The sequence below is a fragment of the Pseudopipra pipra genome, chromosome 23 (assembly GCF_036250125.1).
Source record: "Pseudopipra pipra isolate bDixPip1 chromosome 23, bDixPip1.hap1, whole genome shotgun sequence".
Lineage (NCBI taxonomy): Eukaryota > Metazoa > Chordata > Aves > Passeriformes > Pipridae > Pseudopipra > Pseudopipra pipra.
Window position 1 is genome coordinate 5,298,400 of NC_087571.1, and position 18,396 is coordinate 5,316,795.

At 46.9% G+C, this 18,396-nt stretch overlaps 1 protein-coding gene across 2 annotated transcripts in view; it reads right to left on the reverse strand.

Moving 5' to 3' along the window:
- Nucleotides 1-18,396, reverse strand: part of POU2AF1 (POU class 2 homeobox associating factor 1) — a 41,452-nt gene that overhangs the window by 17,456 nt on the left and 5,600 nt on the right. Inside the window, exon 5 of one of the 2 annotated variants that reach the window (XR_010424940.1) lies at nucleotides 16,347-16,535. The exons of the other annotated variant lie outside the window; for it this stretch is intronic. The gene's annotated coding sequence lies outside the window, so the exon portion shown is untranslated. Of the gene's footprint in view, nucleotides 1-16,346; nucleotides 16,536-18,396 lie in introns of those variants that run through there. 2 annotated transcript variants of the gene reach the window in all.

Here is an 18,396-nt window from a genome sequence, read left to right on the forward strand (position 1 = left end):
TAAATCACATCCCCCAGCTCAGGAACATCCCACTGCACCCTGGGGAGCTCCCAGGGCACAGCCAGAAGGGCAACAGGCACCTGCAGAGGTCTGAGTCACCCAAATCCCGACCACCTTGGGGGTGTGCTGGGCTCTGGCAGCAGAACTAAACTCATCTCCTAATTCTAGTAGAGTGCTGAGGTGGCTGGACAAAAATTGCCTTGCTCAAGGTCACAGAAGAAATCTGCAGCAGGGCAGAGGCCAAGTTTTGGGGCCAGCCTTGTGTACAAGATGCTAATGATGTGCTTCCCAAGGGGTGCATCACCTTTTTCTCTCAGTCCCACCAGTGCCACCGAAACCAGCACGGCACAATAAACTCCGTGATTTTTTTTTTTCTTCTTCTCTTCTTTCGTTTTTTAATATTGATGTGAGCCTCACACCTCCCACATCAGCCTCTGAAACCAGCTCTGATTCATACCTCAGCTTTGATAAGGAACAAATGATGCAGCCTTTGGGTGTTCTCAGTGCTAGAGGTGAAGTCCTCAGGCAGTGTAAATCACCAGAGCCCTCAGGAGCCCCGAGGCAGCGATCCTGGGACATTCCACGTCCACTCCAGGGCTGCTGCATGGATTTTTCACATAAAGGAGTGGCCCCTTCAGGTCAGGCTTTACATCAGGCACGGTGGAGAGCGGGAAATCCTTCCAAACTGCTGCACACAGGTGCCTAAGAGAAGCTATTTCTGAGTTCTGCGTTCTAGAGTAGCAAGTTCTAGAGTAAAATAAAGTAAAATATCCAAGCCAACCATAATTGTCTGCACTTAAGGAGATGAGAGATTCCCATGAGCAGGCACTTTTGGGGTGCCCAGCAACAGGACGAGGATCAATGGCCATGAACTAAAACACAAAAAGTTTCACCTCAGCATGAGGAAGAACTGTTTTCCAAGGAGGGGGGCAGAGCACTGGAACAGCTGCCCAGGGAGGGCATGGAGACTCCCTCTCTGGAGACATTCCAAACCCACCTGGATGTGTTTCTGTGTCACCTGCTCCAGGTGACCCTGCCTTGGACTGGATCATCCCCAGAGGTCCCTTCCAACCCCAGCTGTTCTGTGATTCTATGACTGAGCCAGCAAGAGGACCAGGAGCAGTGATGATCCCACGAGCCTGATGATCCCACCAGGCTGATTCCACCCTTCCCTGCCTGCCTGCCAAGCCAGCCTGGAGCCACTGCCATGGAACCAATGCCCACCAAAATCCTTGTCCCTGCAGCTCCTCTCTGCAGCAGGTGCCCAAACCGTGCCTGTGCATCTCACCAGCTCCCCCCAGACAATTTTGGGTGGGATGGCACCGGGAGCAGTCGATCTCCCCTTCCCCAAAGCAGCTGGTGTCCAGGGCTGAAGGGAGAAGGGCACCTCTGGAACTCCCCCACCCACAGGAACATCAGCCCGGGGCTTTTCTGGCTCCCAGAGTTTGTGCTCCCCCAGCACAGGGCAAACCACCCATCCAAACAACCTGTTGGGAAATTACACACAGAACCACCCCCAAAACAAACCTGACGGTGACAGAAATCAAACTCAGACCTCAAATGATTCATGAGGAGGAAACAGGATTAAGAATATCACTGAATGCTGAGCACGTAGGTCGCATGACCGGCCCTGGGAGCTGCCAGTGTGAGACAGCAGGGAAGCCTGGGGTCATCAGTCAGGGAAGAAATACAGCCTAAACATTTGTTCCATGTTCCCTCTGGAGCCTCAAACAGGCTTCTCTTCCCTGTCCTGCAGAGAAGCCAGTGACATGTTGCCCCAAAGACTGTGGTCCCTCTCTGTCGAGTTTGCCAAAGCAAAGTATGTTTTTAAGGAGTTCTTGCCATCATGTTTTTAGTGGCCTCCCTTTCTCCTCACAGAAGCAAAACTAAAAGACCAAAGAAGACATGTAACAAGAATTCAGAGAGACTTCCCACGACCTACATTCACCATTCATAGAACTGGGTTTCATTCACAATTCCTGTGACTGTTGACGTGAATTCAGATCAAACCCATTTTCTGAGAATATCTGTTTTCCACACTAAGGCAAGTCCTAGAAAGGCATCTTGGAGCTCTCACTCCATGTGCTCAGGTCATCTCAAACAGGAATATCAATGGCTGGAAAAGCCACACTGAGCCAAGCCACGTGCCCACCTCAGCAGAGCAAACCAGGCACTCAAACGCCTCCTTTCACCCCCAGATATTAAAACCCAACCACCAGCATTTCTGCAAGCTAAGGGCTTGAAACAGGTGCTCAGTATTCTACTATCAGATCAGATCTTCTGCCACAAACCACTCTGCTGCTCCTACCTGATTCATTTAGAGCGTGAACCTGGACGCTGCTACCGAGGCAGAAGTTTAAAGCCTCACTGAGTCACAAGGAAAGTCAAGCCCCCACTGCCTGGTACCTCCTGCAACACATTCATGTTGAGAGCACTCTCTGAGCACGTTTGCCCCCAGAGTTTCGAGGAGAAAACAGGACTCAGCAGCTTTGGCAGCATCCTCGTGCCTGTCTTACCCTGAGACCTGTGAGTGGGACTGCAGAGGAGTGGGCAGAGAGCTGCAGAGAACAATAGCCCTGCCCTGAGCTGAGTGTACACAGCAGTTCCCATTGCTTCATTCAGCATTTACTTTCCTGTGGCCTCCCTCAAACATCTGGGAAACCCCCCCTTGAGGGTGCAGTTGGTTCTGAAAGCTCGGCACGTTTACTTTTCCCAGGACACACGAGGCACGAGAGGTGAGACAGCTCTCTCTACCTGCAGGACCACCCCCAGGCCCCAGCTCTGCTCTTCAGCCAGAGGTTTAATTCTCTGCTTAGTCTGGGGGAAAGGATTCAGTTGGGAAGTTGGGGGACAGAGGGAATAGGAAAAGCTTTGTACCATACTCACTATCCTTCCATTTTGGGGTTACTCTGACTGTATTTTGACCAAAAAAAAAAAAAAAAGGCAAGTTGTTGGCATTAAAAAGAAGCCCCAACAGCAAGTTCAGTGACATATTTCCCTGCCTCTGTACAATTAGAGAGAGAAGGGCTTCATGTCACAAAGCAAAACAGCATTTTCGTGTTTAAAACCGTCCCCACGCTGAGCAGAACGTTGCAGCTCATTTTTGGGGTGTGGTGAGGTGTGATCTGCACTTGCTGCGAGTCAGTGGGAAGATTTCAGCAGCCACGCTCAGAGACACACCCAGACACGTGCCAGCCTTTGGATGCAGAGGTGGACACCAATATTGGAGTGATCTGACTCTCCTGGCAAAGGCAAACAGCCCCTGACTACACAAACCATCTCTGAGTTATAGTCCAGCACAACCCCTGCAAGAGCCACATCAGCCCCTGACTGACAGCTGTCCCTGGCCTGAAACTCCACCAGAAAAAGGGCAGTGAAGCACAAGAAAAGGCTGTAATTTAGGTAAAAACAAAAGCTCTCCACTTTTCCAGGCAGTATTTACAAACTTGTCCTGAACAGGTTCGGATTAGTTGGGTGAAACTGCCACCTGCTGGTCCCCTCCCTCTGGCAGCCGCTGGGAATTAAAGAAAATAACCACGAAAATAATTCGGGGGCAACGCCGTTTCCCCTCAATCCGGGGTATTTTACACCCAAGTAAATCAAAATTCTGAAAAAAAAGGGAGCAGTGCAGCAGCAGGCACAGGCAAAGGTGGGGGTGAGAGCAGCAGCAGCATCCCGGGGCAAACAGGGCTGGTGTCCTGCTCTGGGGTTTGTTGGGGACACTCAGCACCTCCAGGCACATTTATGGCACATTATAGCAAACAAACACTATAAAACAGATTCTCCATTTCTGTCTGTAAAGCTTTTATTTAACCCCAATAAAAAAAAAAATTAGTTCTGGATTTCCTCAGCACCAGCAGCAGCAGCAAAGGAATTTGAGAAAAACGCTCAAACCAGACATTGCTGTTTAAAATACAGCACTCACTGCTCTCCAAACACCTCTGCTACACATTTTTGAATTATCTCTCTCTTCTCTCTTGCAGTGCAGAGAGTTAGGGGTGTTTTCCCTCACAAAAAGAGTTTGATTAACACGGAGTTCTCTGAAAAAAGCAGGTCCTTTCCTTCTGGAGGACTCAGCTGTGAAAACTCTCTGCTTTTCTCTTCCAAGAACTGCAACACTCACTGGGTGACCTGTTATTGTGCTTAATAAAGGTACAGAAACCAGCCCTAATTGAACTTGATGATTCTGGTGAGAGAACCAATGAAAGCATTTAATTTCCCATTTAATTGTCTCCTTTGTTCACCTGTCAGTGGCTTTGCACACTCTGCAGTTATTTATTTTCCACACAATTTCACCTCTGAAGGTGCTTTGAGCCAGGGGAAGACTAATGATGCAAGTTTACCTCGCTGGGGAGCCTGGCCTCAGGAATCCTCACCTGCAACAGGAGCTGAGGCTGCCAAAATTCATTCAACTCCTGCTCTCCTCTGTAACTCATTCCTGTCTGACCCAGCATCTCCAAAAACCTGATAAATTCAATGCTCACACTCCCAGGGGGAGATTTAGAACCATCAAGGGTTATGATTCTCACAGCCACGTACTCATTTGTGCTCTCAGGTGGATTGTTTTTGTTGTTGGAAGTATTATTTTATCCAACTAAAGAGGCAAATACAGCCAGGAATGTACATTTCTGAGCGTGATTCCTGTGCAACAGTAAAAGGCACGAGTAATTCTGGAAATATCAGCCAAGACCACTGTGGAAAACCCTGCAACAAAGGTTCTGGGAGCTGCATTTCCCCTCTGAAAACCATCACACATTTCCTGCTCATCTGTTTATCCTGAGGGTTTCTGTGCATCCCCAACCTGGCAGAGGGCCAGGCAAGGCTTGGGTTTGATTAATGAATGGAAATAAATTCAAGATGGTTCCTCAGAGGGAATTCAGGGATTTCCCCTCACACCCTCAGTCTGTGAAACGCTGAATAAGTAACAAAAACAATAAAGCATGACTGTAACAAATCTGGTTTAAATGATTTCATTTCTTCCCCCGTTAGAAAACGTCATTTTTAGAGGGAAAACACAAACTGCAGGATTTCCCTGCTCGTGCCTTTGAGTGCTCTGTAACATGTCAGACTTACAGGGGTGTCAGAAAATGAGATGACAATGCACGTGGGCAGAACTGGAAATAACTTCTGTAGGCACTAAAATTCAGGGTTTTTTTTTTCCATGCACCTCCATGTCCTGGTGTCACTGAAAAGCTCCAACATCCAGTTAAACGCCCAGATACCCCCTGGCACACAAACCCTCATTAATCCTCTCTGGGTGATGGGGCAGTCACTGGTTGTGACTGCAGTCGTAACCAGCTGGGAGACCTGAACCCAAATATTAAGAGTTGGTCACGGTTGTTTTTTTGGGTCTTTTTCTCTCCAGCTCACTCAAGGCCAGGTGATTTCCAAAGAAGGAATTTTTAAGTCGCTTTTCTGTTTGCAGAAGGGTGGAATTTTCATACTGGACAGAGCTCCCTGGGGTTTGGGTTACACATTAAACAGCGTTAAAATCATTTATTCCTTTCCAATTGCAGGCAGGGAGGGCACAGATCCTGGGTCCTTTGGAGTTCAAGTGCATCACAAATGCAGGCCAGGTGGATAAATTCAATTTTCAGGCAGAAGTTGCCAACACTGAGTGGAGAACTATGGGAAACACTTGGCTGCACATCACCTCTTATCCATGGTGGAAAAACAGCCCCTGGAAAAGGGAAAATTTCACCGGGGGCTTGACAGGCAGCAAAAGAAACCTCGTGTGTTTTACCCAAGAATTAATTTATCCGCTGCCAGAAGCGGAAAATAACCTTTTGGAGGCAGGAGGTCAGGGCACAGATATCTGCCTGCTGCTGCTGGTGCTCGAGGCTCTCCCCGGATTTGCATGAAGTTTTGTGCCCTGATAACATCGCAGAAAAACAAAACAAAGCGGGCGGTGCCGTTTCGGTCACAAGGGGGGGGAAGGTGGACTTTCCCAGCTGAACATCTCGGCTTCATGACAAACGTTCTGACTCAATTACTCTGCTGCTTCCCCCGGGTTTGTGGGACACAAGTGGAACGTCAGAAACAAACACACAGCTGAGCTGAGACTGGAATATTTTGCTATAAGGAAAAGGGGTGTTTTCTCACTTTCCCTCCCTCGATGTGTTTTCTGAACAGCCACAAAAAAATAAAAAAATGGAACATTTCAGCCCCGAGTGAGGCTTAAAGAGGCAAAGCACAGAATGAACCCTGCCCTGTCATTAAACCACTGAATTTTGAGTTTAAACCACCCAGAAACGGAACGAGGTGTTCCATGGGGTGTGTAAGAAAAAGGCAACTCAAATAAAGGGAATAAAGCCAAGCAAACCCACAGGGTGCCAAGGTCAGGGCTCAGGGGTGAAGGGTCCCCCAGGAAGGTTGTGTTCTGCTCCCACCCTTTTGGAAAATCCACATCTCTCAGAAAGATCCCAGCACTTCTGGGGCAAGAATTCTGCTTTTGGTGAAAACCAGTTCCTCCCAGCACGTCAGGAAACGAGCACCACTGCAATTATTTACTCATTTAACAACAATGTATAATAAAATACATAATGTTTTAAAACCAGTTTACAGCCTAAACTGCTCTTGTGACACACGTGACCCCTGTCTGGTTCATGTCCTGCCCTCACTGCTTTGGGAGAAAACTCAAAAGAAGAAATTCCCAGGAAAACAAGCCTTGGGAAAAGACAGGGCCAAGCCCAGAAATCTGTTCAGGAGGAAATCAGTTTATTAATTAAACTTAGTTTCCTCCTCCCTGACGAAAAGGGAGAATCCCTGGACCCTGAGCTTGGTGCTCTGTGGATTTGGCTGTGGTTGGATGTGTCGTGGTTGGGGGTTTGCTTGGCTTTGTTTTCTTTCCTTGGGTTGGTTGCACAAAAGCTTTACTGCACCACCTTCCTACCTGGGATTTCTCTCAAGCATCACCTCACCAAGCAAGGGGAGACTTTGGCTGTTCCACATATTTTCTGAGGGAGAGCAGTGAATTAAATCCCCAGCCACATCAGCACTGCTCCCAGGGCCACACAACATAATTATCTGCGAGCTTTTGCAAGAACACTCATTATCTGAACAGAGGAGAATCCTGTAATTATCCCAGGCTGCACTGGAGGCAGAGTAAGGCAGGACACGACATGTTTTATGGGGACCTCTGCGTTTTTCTGACTGGGACCTGGTTTTATGGGGACCATCCCATTTTTCTGAGCCCTTGCCTTCGGCCCCAGGCACGAGCAGCCTCAGGAAGTGCAGCTCAGGGCTGTTGACTGAGAAAACAACCCCTCATCCCACAGGAAGGGTGAGATTTGCTCAACCTCAGAGCAGCAAACTGGAAACTCTCTGAGAGAATTGGTTGAACCCCTGAGCAGGTAAAATGCCTCTCGTGGTACCTCATTGCCAGCTCTGAGGTGCCAAGATTTGTCTTTTTTGTCGTTGTTTTGTTGGTTTTCTTTTTTTTTTTTCCCCCCCCTTCCAACTGTTCTGGTTTATTTAATTTTTGGAATTTCACATTTCTCATAAAGAACCAGCACCTGGAATCAAGTGGGTAAGAGTATTTCTCCAATTAATTAAGAAAGGCCAGTCCCAGGGACTTAACCTGCAGGGAAGTACTTGCAAACATGAGCCTAAAAGAGAGTTTGAGATTCAAGAATAGACTACAAATATGAAAACACTGAGGGTTATTTAATCCTGTTAATCTCAAACCAATCCTACGGTTTTGAGGGTCAGATTTGGGGGTTTTGGGTATTAAAGGTGGTGTTATGCAGAGGAGGTCACTGCTCTCCCCAGAGAACAAGTCTCCTCTTGCTTTGCACAGGTGTAAACCTTGTCCCAGGTACCTGCTCCTCCTTCAGCTCTGACTTTTTATTCTGGAATTACTGGAATGATAACAAAGAACCTGCATATTTAATCTGTCAATTGGCATTTCTCTTACTGGGTAAATGTTTAATTTTTTTCTCTTTCCCCCCCCTTTTTTTTTTAAGTAAGATCTCCTCATGTGAGCTGCATTTCCATCGGCCTCTCAAACCTGGACAAAGAGGAGCAAATTCCAGGCAACACCTGGATTTTTGCATTTTCTCATTTCCCTACCCAAACTTACCCTCAGCCAGTCACACATCCCAGAAAGCTGCATCATCTTTCACCTCTGCTCCTTGCTAAGTGTGGTTTTTTTTGGGAACATGATGCTGTTTTCTGCAGGAAAACATTGGCTCAGTTGGAAAAGTCCAACAGTGGGACCGATTCCCTAATTTAAACAACTCAATCTGTGGTCTGAAGTGAGAGTCATTCACCTTCTTGAGGAGAATTGAACTTTTTCTTAGTGGCATTTCCACCCCCTGGAATGGCCCTAAAAGCCTGAGGTGTCACCCTGTGGAGCTGTGTTCCCATTCCTGCCGTGCCCTGGGGTGAAAGGACTTTGCTGGAGGGGGCAGGAGCTCTGATGCCAGGGAGTTAAACCTTTGAAGGGCAGGAATTTGGGGGGCAGGAGCTCCAGTGCCAGGGAGTTAAACCTTTGAAGGGCAGGAATTTTGGGGGCAGGAGCTCCAGTGCCAGGGAGTTAAACCTTTGAAGGGCAGGAATTTGGGGGGCAGCAGCTGAAGCCTAAGAGAGTGGTGCTGAGAAGAGAAGGATCAGGTTTGTGCTGATGGAGAAATTAGGTCAGGCTGCACAAGCCATGAAATGATTTATGCTAAGGAAATATTAACTCCCAGCCAGGGGGGATATGTTGGCACTTCCATGGGAACTTGCTGCTGCTGGAGAAGGGAAAAAAAAAAATCCACGTGGCAAGAAACCAACCCAAACAATGGCCAGGTTGGGCTGCTCTGGTCAGAGAGGCTGATCCTCAAAGGCTGATCCTCAAAGGCTGACACAGCAACCAGTTATTTATTCATGGCTCAAGCAAATGGCAGGAACTACAGCAAGAATAATCCTGGGCAGAGCTCTCCTCTGGGCAATAAACACATTTCTATAAAACACAAGAGTAGCAATTTGGCCTCGCTGAGATCCCTCATCCAGCCCCTCTTATGGTGATGTTTCCCCTTCCATTTTATGCCTAAGCTTACTAAAACATAAAGGCTTGGCTGTTAAAGCTGTGTCACAACAGAGCTGGGCACACAAAACTCTCAGAGATCAGTTTATTCCATTACAAAGGAACTTAATGCCACTGAACACATTTCTTAGCCCTGCTGATTAACAAGGTGTACTTCCTTATTTTTAGGTAAATACCAGCTGTCACAATTACTGAAGAAAACCAAAAAGCAATCCTGTACACAACAGTGAACAAATAAAATAGCTCAGCAATCTTGGAAGTTTTACAGAGTTGTTTTTCAGGGTCCTGCTCTTATCCAGGGTGTTATTATCCAGAGATCAGCATGTAAATGCCTGGGTCAAATTTCAGAATTAAGGGTTAACTTTGGATATCATGAACTTGATTACTGACCTTAGGAGTGGGGTTGTTTTGGGGTTTTTTTGCTCCTCTCAGGCCAGCCAGAATCCCATTAAATTCCTGCCTTCCATTCCTACAGAAATTTATTTATTTATTTATTTATTATTGTTCTTTTTTGCTTTTTTTTTTAATTCAAAATTAATTCTCCATTTGCAAAGCAGCTCCTCGGGGTGAAGGATAAGGGATAATAGTATTTCTACTCCTTTTTTCCAGGCAATGATATCACACACAAGGACACTAATGCAGCACCTCTGAGTGCATTATTGCTGGCTGTAAATACCCAGTAATAATTCAGTAGAGCCATAGAAATTCATGCTCAGGGCAGGATTTTTGGGTGTATCTCAGGAAAGTGGCTCTAGGCAGCCCCACACCCAACCCCACACAGAATAAAAAGCATTTTTATGTCTGTATAAAACCATTTCTGCCTTTCCTTGTGCAGCCACGGTGGGGCTGCATTAACTGACCTCAGTGGGAGTCGTTTCTCTGATGCTGAAAGAATTTGGATGAAGGCCACTGGGAGTGAAATCCAATCTGGGTGTATGGGAAAAAGGGCCTGAAACCTGACCCCAGATTAGAAACCATTGTTGTTTGTGACTTTCAATGTATTTGTTCAGAAGGGTAAAATGGATTTGGGGCCTTTGTTTTCTTATCCCCACTCATGTATTGCTTTAATTATTAACCCTAAACAAGCAAATTTTAAATGTGTTTCACAGTTGATAGGGGAGCATTTGCAATTTGGCCCATCTTAATTCTGATTTCTGACTAATACTCTTACCCACTTGATTCCAGGTGCTGGTTCTTTATGAGAAATGTGAAATTCCAAATCTCTCCAGAGTCCCTGACATGCAGATATTAAGGAACATTCCTTATTTGGATTTTTTATTTGTTTGAGATGAGAGGTTTGTTGAGGATTTGGTTGCAGAAGCATAAATATCTGGCAAATATCTCCCTAAGTGAATCCTCCACTAGATCACCATCAAGTCTGAGATTAGGCAGAAAATGAAAGGAAACAGCTTATTAATAAACACTGTATAACCATCCCAATGGAAGCAGAACAAGAACAAGGAGAAAGGGCTTGCAGATAAAAGAACTGCACGGAAATAACCTGAAAATTGAGGGCTTTGGGGCTCAGCTTGCCCACCTTTGTTCACGTGCAGCAACTCACTCCTCAGCACAAGCAAGAAAAGCTCTTTGAGCAGCACCAGCCCCTCCGAGAGCAGCAGATCCCACGTGCCTGTGTCTGCCAGGGGCAGGAATGAAAAGGTGAGAGGGACAACGTTGTGAAAGAGCTGCAGAAAGGCTGTTTTGCCTGGCCCCCAGCCACCACATTGTGTTTCCAAAACACCAAGCACAGAAAGGATCCTTTAAAAGGCCAACTGTAAACAGAGAGCACTGCTCGAGCAGCCGGGCCCCCAAAGAAAACCTGTTTGTGGCTCTGGCTCGGGGACACGAAGCATTTCACCCTAAGTGAGCCCCCCCAGACCCAGCCTGCCCTCTGCTGAACCAGGAAAAAGCCCCTGTTGGACTGAAATTTAGGTCTAAATTAAATTCACAATCCCTATGAGCCGCAGGGGGACAAAAGGGGACATTTCCAAAGGTGTGGATGCCGGGGTAGCTCCACCCCGAGGTTCAGAAATGCAGAGGTGGTAAAATCAAAGGAGGAATTGCTTTGATATTTATAGAAAACCAGTATAAAGACATTCAGAGCGAGAGCCAGAAGTGCTGGTGTTCTACAGTACTCTCATTTAAATGCCACCTTCCAAAAGTCCTTTGAGATGAATAATTTCACCTGAGCACCCCCCTGGACTGTTCTGGCTCAGGACCAAAGACCAGCCCCATTTCTGGGAGTCCTCTGCCCCTTCCACCACCTATTTGTTCCAGCTCAGCGTGGAACTGTCACAGCCAGGTCAGCAACCACCACAGATGTTTGAGTCCCTGATTTCACAGGCAGGGAAAAGCAATAAAAGTCCCATTTCTGCCACATTCCTCACTGATGCACATTTTAAAACCACACCGGGATCACGGGGAAAGCCTCACCCATCACCCTCATATATCGGATTTACTTCAACACGAGATTTCAACACCCTCTTCTACCTTCCCCTTCCCTGCCGAGCTCTGGTGGTACCTGAGGTGGGTTTTGGCTGCCGAGGGTTTCCTTCAGTCTAATTCCCAGCACCATCTAGTGACAGCACCTGGGATAGAAGGACAACGCTTCACGTTGCTCCCTCTCGGTTTTCTCCACCTGGTTTTGGTTTTAACTCGCCACGAATTAAAAGGACAATGAAAAATTAAATACAAATAAATTATCATTGATTGAAAGTGAAAGAGTGAACACCGAGACCAACTCGCTGTCTTGGTTCCCTGGCTGCACCAGGAATGCTGAAGTCACTGCTCATTAGGTCTGGTCTAAATGCTTTATTAAACCTGAGGATTTTTTTTTAACAAGTTCTTAAAATTCACTTTTACTTTTGCAAGAACACATTTTAAAACGTTTCCTCAAAGTCAACCCCGATTATTGCGTTTTTCCTGCGCTTTCTGCTCCAACCTCCTTCAACCAAAATAACTGGCCAGAAATTCCCAAAACAGTTTAGGCAGCCTAAATCTGCATCCAACCAGGAACAGAAAGTGCTGAGCCCTGCTTGGAAATCCCTTCCCCCTGGTGCCCTGCAGCTACAGTTGGATGCTGTGGCACTCCCACCATCTGAAGGTTATTTGTATGAAAAAAAAAAATGAACCATCTGTGCATTTCAGAGCGACATTTTTAATACTGACAACGTTAAAATTTATTTTAGAGCTATTCAGTGTACACACAAATGGATGTGGATCATTTTTTTTTTCCTCTCCTGTGCCAATTCCTCTGCATAAATGTCTGGTTTCCATTTTAGAAGCAGCACCCCCGTGGGTTCAGTTCACAGGGTCTCTGTCTGCCTCTGTGCAGCCAGTCCAGCCTGAGGCACAACAACCCACAGCTCCTCAATCATCACTTAGTTCTGAACACAAGAGCTAAATGTACTTTGTTTCTGAAGTGATGAAGGAATGAAAAACAATGCCAAGAACAAACATCCAGGAGCCCTGTTCTCAGCAGGTGGAACTCTGGACAACCCTCCCAAAATTTAACAAGACCACGGCCCGAGGACTTGGGAAAACAAAACATCTTTAAACCACTTTGCTTCCAAAAATAATTTTGCTTGGCCCACTAAACATTCAGATTTCCAGAAGAGCCAGACTCTGCAAATTCCAACCTGCTGGAAAACCAGCATCTGCAAGCACTCAGCAGCTGGGAAGGCACAGACAAGCTGCCTTTGAAAGCAGGCTTTGGGCTGCAGATCCTAAAGGTTTGCTTTGGCAAGGAAAACACAAGGTGGGGGGGGGGAAAGCACCTTCTCAAAATCTATCTGACAAAAAAACTTTCTCACTGAAAAACTGGTTAAAGTGAGAAGCACCCAAAGGAAGAATCATCACAATGTTCCATAATAGTGGGATTTATCCCTTTTATCTCTCTATGCCTGTTAGGCCTCTACATTTAAACTTTTGCCTTCCATTTGATGGATATTTGTGCAGGCATAAACTGGTGGAAAACAAGGTTGACCCCATGGCTGGCTGGTTGTCTGGAAAGCTGGGAAGTGCTGCACATTGTTTGGGATTAGGTGATCGATTCCATAATGGGTTTGTCAAGCCAAAGGAATAGAAACAGAACACAGTGACAGCTCATCTGTGCCCATGGGAGGTCACTGTTGCTTCACAGAACGGATCAGAACAGCCACTTTTAGGTCAACAGCTCAGTTCAGACAACAAGCACCTCAAAAGCACTTCCATGGCAGCTCAGAGTCTCTTTCCTTACTCACCCTTCCAGGAGCACACCGAAAATCAGGCACACAGCCACGTTCCTCTGAGTGGAGGCTGATGCTTCTCAGAGCTGTGCTGGGAGGAAACCAAACCCCATCCTGGGCAGGTTAAAATAGTTTCTTCACCCCTGATCACCTGCAATTCCTCAGGAATAGGAGACACCTGGATATCATCAACAATCAGCTGCATCTGATCCCTCCATGCAGCATCAGAGGGTGATGTCAGGCAGGAGAACCAGCTTTGCTTCCAGGTCTGAAGAGGTGAAAGCAGCCTGGGGAACCTCTTGGTTCGTATCTGAGGGGGACCAAGTCAAACAGCCCAACAAGAGAGAGATTTTGTCATGGTGGAGGATTTCAGGTGGGTAAATATAGTCTGAACGTGCCATCCCTGCCATCTCTGAATCCAAGGAAAATAGAGGTAACCATGGAGCATCACTGCAGGTGAGTCAGGCACGGACACCTCTTGGAAATGAAACAACAGAAATCATGCAAGAAGGGGCAGTGACACTGTCACCATTGTCAGGGTGAGGGGGCTGCAGAGTGAGTCCCATGAGGGAGCTGGGGGGGCTCAGCCTGGAGAAAAGGAGGCTCAGGGGGGACCTTCTTGTTCTCCACAACTCCCTGACAGGAGGGTGCAGCCAGGGGAAGTCAGGCTCTGCTCCCAGGAAACAAGGGACAGGATGAGAGGGAACAGCCTCAAGTTGTGCCAGGAGAGGTCCAGGCTGGATATCAGGAAGAGGTTCTTCGTGGGAAGGGAATGGGCTTCCCAGGAAAGTGGTGCAGTCACCATCCCTAGAAGTGTTCAATGAGTGACTGGGCACAGAACTCAGTGCTCTGGTGGAGATCAGTCAAAGGTTGGATTTGATGACCTTGGAGATATTTTCCAACCTCAGTGATTCATCAGAGCTGTGACCCACTTGTCCTCTCCTGCCTTCACTGAGGATTTTCATCCTCCACAGAGAGGATGGTTCTGCAGATTTCAGACTGTTTCACAAGCCCTGGTGCCTTCAGCCCTCAGACCCGTGGGCTGTGGGTGGGGAAACACAGCTGCCTGTACAAAACAAGGGGCATGGCTTCTTCAGGACAGAGATAAACCCTGCTGGAATTAAACAAATCAACAGGAATCCTTTGGATACCCTCCCTTCTCAGGGAAGATGGTCAGTGTGAGGGACAGCATAGGTGAGGTGACATCACACAGGATCCCTAAGTGAAGGTGGAATGATTTAGAAGGCACAACATGTGCCAGCTGACCTTGTCCATGTCCCATGTTCTAATTCTGTCACCTAAAGGGACAGCAGAGCACAAATGGTTACTGGAAGAAAATCACCACCACCAAGTGAAAATACACCAAAGCCACAGGAGAGCAGGAGAGCAGGACCAGAACAGGATTCCAAGGAGATCAGAATGACTAAGACAGATCAGTCTTGCCTTGGAGCAGTTCTGTGCTGCACAAGAGGTACATGGAGTTCACGTCTCACTCGTGGAAGTGCCTGGGAGCTGCCAGGGTTCACCTGCTCAGCACTGACATCTGCCCTCAGAGTTGGTTCTCTCTGAAGCCTCAGCCCCAGGACTCTGTCAGCAGTCACCCCACATCACCCCATGCCCTGTCTCTGCGTGGATAACGAGGCAGAGTGTTTACTGTGAAAGTGTGTGGCAAAACATGTCCCAACCCCGTGTCCCTGCCAGCACAGGCTCAGGGCACATCCCAATTACAGCATCATCCCAGCTTTCCATTGAGGGCATGCAAATGGAGCCTGCAGAGCAGAGAACTTCCCAGGAGAGACACTGAGGAGGAGAACCCGTGCATGTTCCACACCAGTGCTGAGTTTTATTCTGCCTCATTATTCAGCCTTTTAAATTACCAGTCATCCATTTAGTTCAGGTCCTATTTACACAGGACTGGTGCTCAACTTTAAAGGGAATTACGTGCATAATTCTCTTTAAGGATGAGCTTTAAAATAGCTCTTGGTGTTTTATTTGTAATCCAATCAGACACTGAAAGCATGTGTGGGGGAAAGCCTCATCCTGGCTTCCTACACCAGTGCAAATCCCACCAGCTCCTAATCCCTCCACATGCAAAAGAGAATATTAATAAAGGAAACCTTTGCAAACAAAGAGTTTCACAGTCAGGTGAGTGAAGAGTTGGCAAAGCAGCAGCATCCAAAGGGAAAGGCAGACAAACACCTAGCCCAGCACATGCCGCTGAGGTGGGTGTGTGCATGGGAACATGTAGCAACAAGGGATGGAGGAAGCTGGAGAGCATTCCCCCTCCATCCAGAGAGAGAAAGGCAGCTCAGCCCACTGCCAGCACACCCTGAAAGTTTGCATGGAGAGAGAGAGACTTGCAGGATGGGGTTGGACAGGAACTGGAATCCCAGTTATTCCCTGGCAGCTTCCAGGTGGTCACAGCCATGTCTGCTGAAACTGCAGCAGCAGGAATCAGAATTCCTAAATCAGTCTATCAGTAATTACACCAGGAACAAAAACTCCCCCCAACAAAAGGCCTGGCATGCAGCAATTCCTGCACTGCAAACCTGTCCTTCCTAAAAGCTCAGACAGCTCTGTTCACACCCAAACCTGTGGTTTGACCTCACCCCCTTCCCCAGCTGGTCACTGAAGACCCTCACCCAAATGTTCACACTCATATCCTCATTTCTTACACCTTCAGTGCCTGAAATTGTCTCCCCTTCTTAGAATAGATAGTTATAAAAGCAGAAATCACTAAAACTGTGGAAGATAATGAATATATTCTACACCCCGGGTAGAAAATCCTTTTCCCAGCCCAGGTTTCACTGGGTAATAAGCTGAATAGTTCTGCCCACAGCTGTGGGAATCAAGAGGTACCAACTGCAGCAGTATCTACAAATCCTGGAAAGTCATATTTGGGATCTCTCTGCTTGCTGTTCATGCTGAAACCTGCCCTGCCTTGATGGATATACAAGAGGACATGATGGAGCATTATTAGAGGGTCCAGATTCAAACTTGCTATTGAACAGACAGAGGTGAAGCTGTAAATGGACAGCTCATACCCAGCAGGGCTTGTTTACATAATAAAGACTCCTAAGAGCTATTTGAAATTAGAGTAACAAAGGATTCACTTCAAATATCAGGAACTTTTGAGGCTGGAAGCAGGAGAACCACGAGGTTCCCAGTCAAACAAAGCCTGGGAGATCATTTCTTGCAGTGGCCACGTTCCAAGGTTTTTGGTGCCAGCTTTGAAAATCTGCTTCTCTTCTCGTGGCCACGGGGTTGCAGTTTGGTCCTTTCTGCACCAAAAAAAAAAAAAAAATAAACCAGGCTGATTTCTATTTTACTGTGAATGTAATCACAGATTGCAAACAAGCAGTGAAAACTATTCAACATATGGGAGGATGGAAGGGAATAGAAAGATGAGAAATCTCTGCTGTGATTTACTGCCCCATAAATGCAATGACTCACAGCAGCAATTTCCTGCTTGCAGTTGGCCAAATTCTCCCACCTATGCAAGTGTTGAGGAGTTCCTTCACTGCTGCCTCATCCTACTGACTTGCACAGGACCATTTCCAGAATAAAAGTGTCTCCTGTCACTGAGGGACTGGCTCCTGGCTCCAGCCTGACCTACACTCACACAATCAATAAGGAAAAGGGAGTGAAACGAAAGGAAAATATTTACCAAAATAGAGCAGGATGTGTCCTTAGCTAAAAACAGACACTCCTTGTGGCTGTCTCAGCATCAGAAAGGTAGATAACCTTTTAACTTCCGAAATATCCTTTAACAAGTCCCTTCCCCTTCAGCAAGCAGGTTACAATTCACTAAGGAATAAACTGGAATACTGGCTCCCCGTGTCTTTAATCCCTGAACACGACCTGCAGGGCCCTGTGGATTCCACAGGGATAAGAGAGAGCCCTTGCCAGGTGAAATCCCTGCAAGGCTGTGGATGCAGCAGCCCCATCCACTCCTGTTTTCCAGCTCCAAATGCAGTTCCATTACTAGACAGTGAATGTGTGGGGCAGGGAGCCAGGTAACAGTCCTCCCTGTGCCTCTGCAATGCAGATCAGTTCCTTGTTCTACAAGCAGATCAAATCTCCTTTGATCAATACCTGAATAATCCTTTCAACATCCCTGAGCCTGCAGTTATTGCTCCCAGCACAGAGAAAGCAGGAGACAGGGGATTGTGCAGGTCAGGGAGAGGAGTCACTGCCCAGTTTAAACTCAAACACAGATTTAATATTGTCCTAAATTTGCCCCAGAAAGTCTGGCTCCTCTCTGCTCAGCCTGATCCATAAGGTGATATTGCCTGGGAGTAAAGCTGGAATGCCTTCCAGGGCACAGCCAAGGAAGAAGATGCATTTGATAAGCACTGTAATCTTTTTTTCCAAACTAGATACTTATCTAGTTATCTGCTTATTGAGCTGAAGAGGCAAGAGCCCACGAGATGGTACAATGAAATACATTTCCCAGGGACATGAGGATGGAGCTTAAATGTGATCCTGAGGCCTCCTTGTGACAGGGAAACAGATTCCCTACAAGAAGTGTCCCCATTTGTCATGGTTTAACCCCACAGGAATAAAACACCCCACAGTCACAGCTCACATCCCCTGGTGGGATGGGGAGGAGAGCTGTGAAAAGGCAAAAAAAAGCTCTGGGTTGTGATAAGAATAATTCTATAATTGAAATAAAGTAAATAATAAAAGTGAAAATAACAATAATAAATAGTAATGGGAATGAGAGAGAGGGGGGAGAGAGATAAATAAACCCCAAATAAAGCAGGTGAACACAATACAGTGTCTCAGCACCCACTGCCCAGCCAGTCCCCCACAGCTTCTTCTGCCCCCCCTCACTGAAAATAGATTAGTTACCCTAAATAGATTTAGGGTAAACTACTGAGCAACAACTGCAACATCAGCGTGGTGTGAACGTTATCCTCACACTAAATCCAAAGCACAGCACTGCAGCAGCTGCTGAGAAGAAAACTAACTCTGTCCCAGCTAAAAACTGAGAAAAGAACTCCCAAAACTTCAGGATCACTTGTTTGCACAGTCCTGTCAACCACTCCAAGCCAGAGGTTCCTTTTCCCCACCCGTGCATTTTGCAGTAAAACAACTGGAGTTTAACTTTTCTGTTTCATGCATAAAGAAAAAATATTT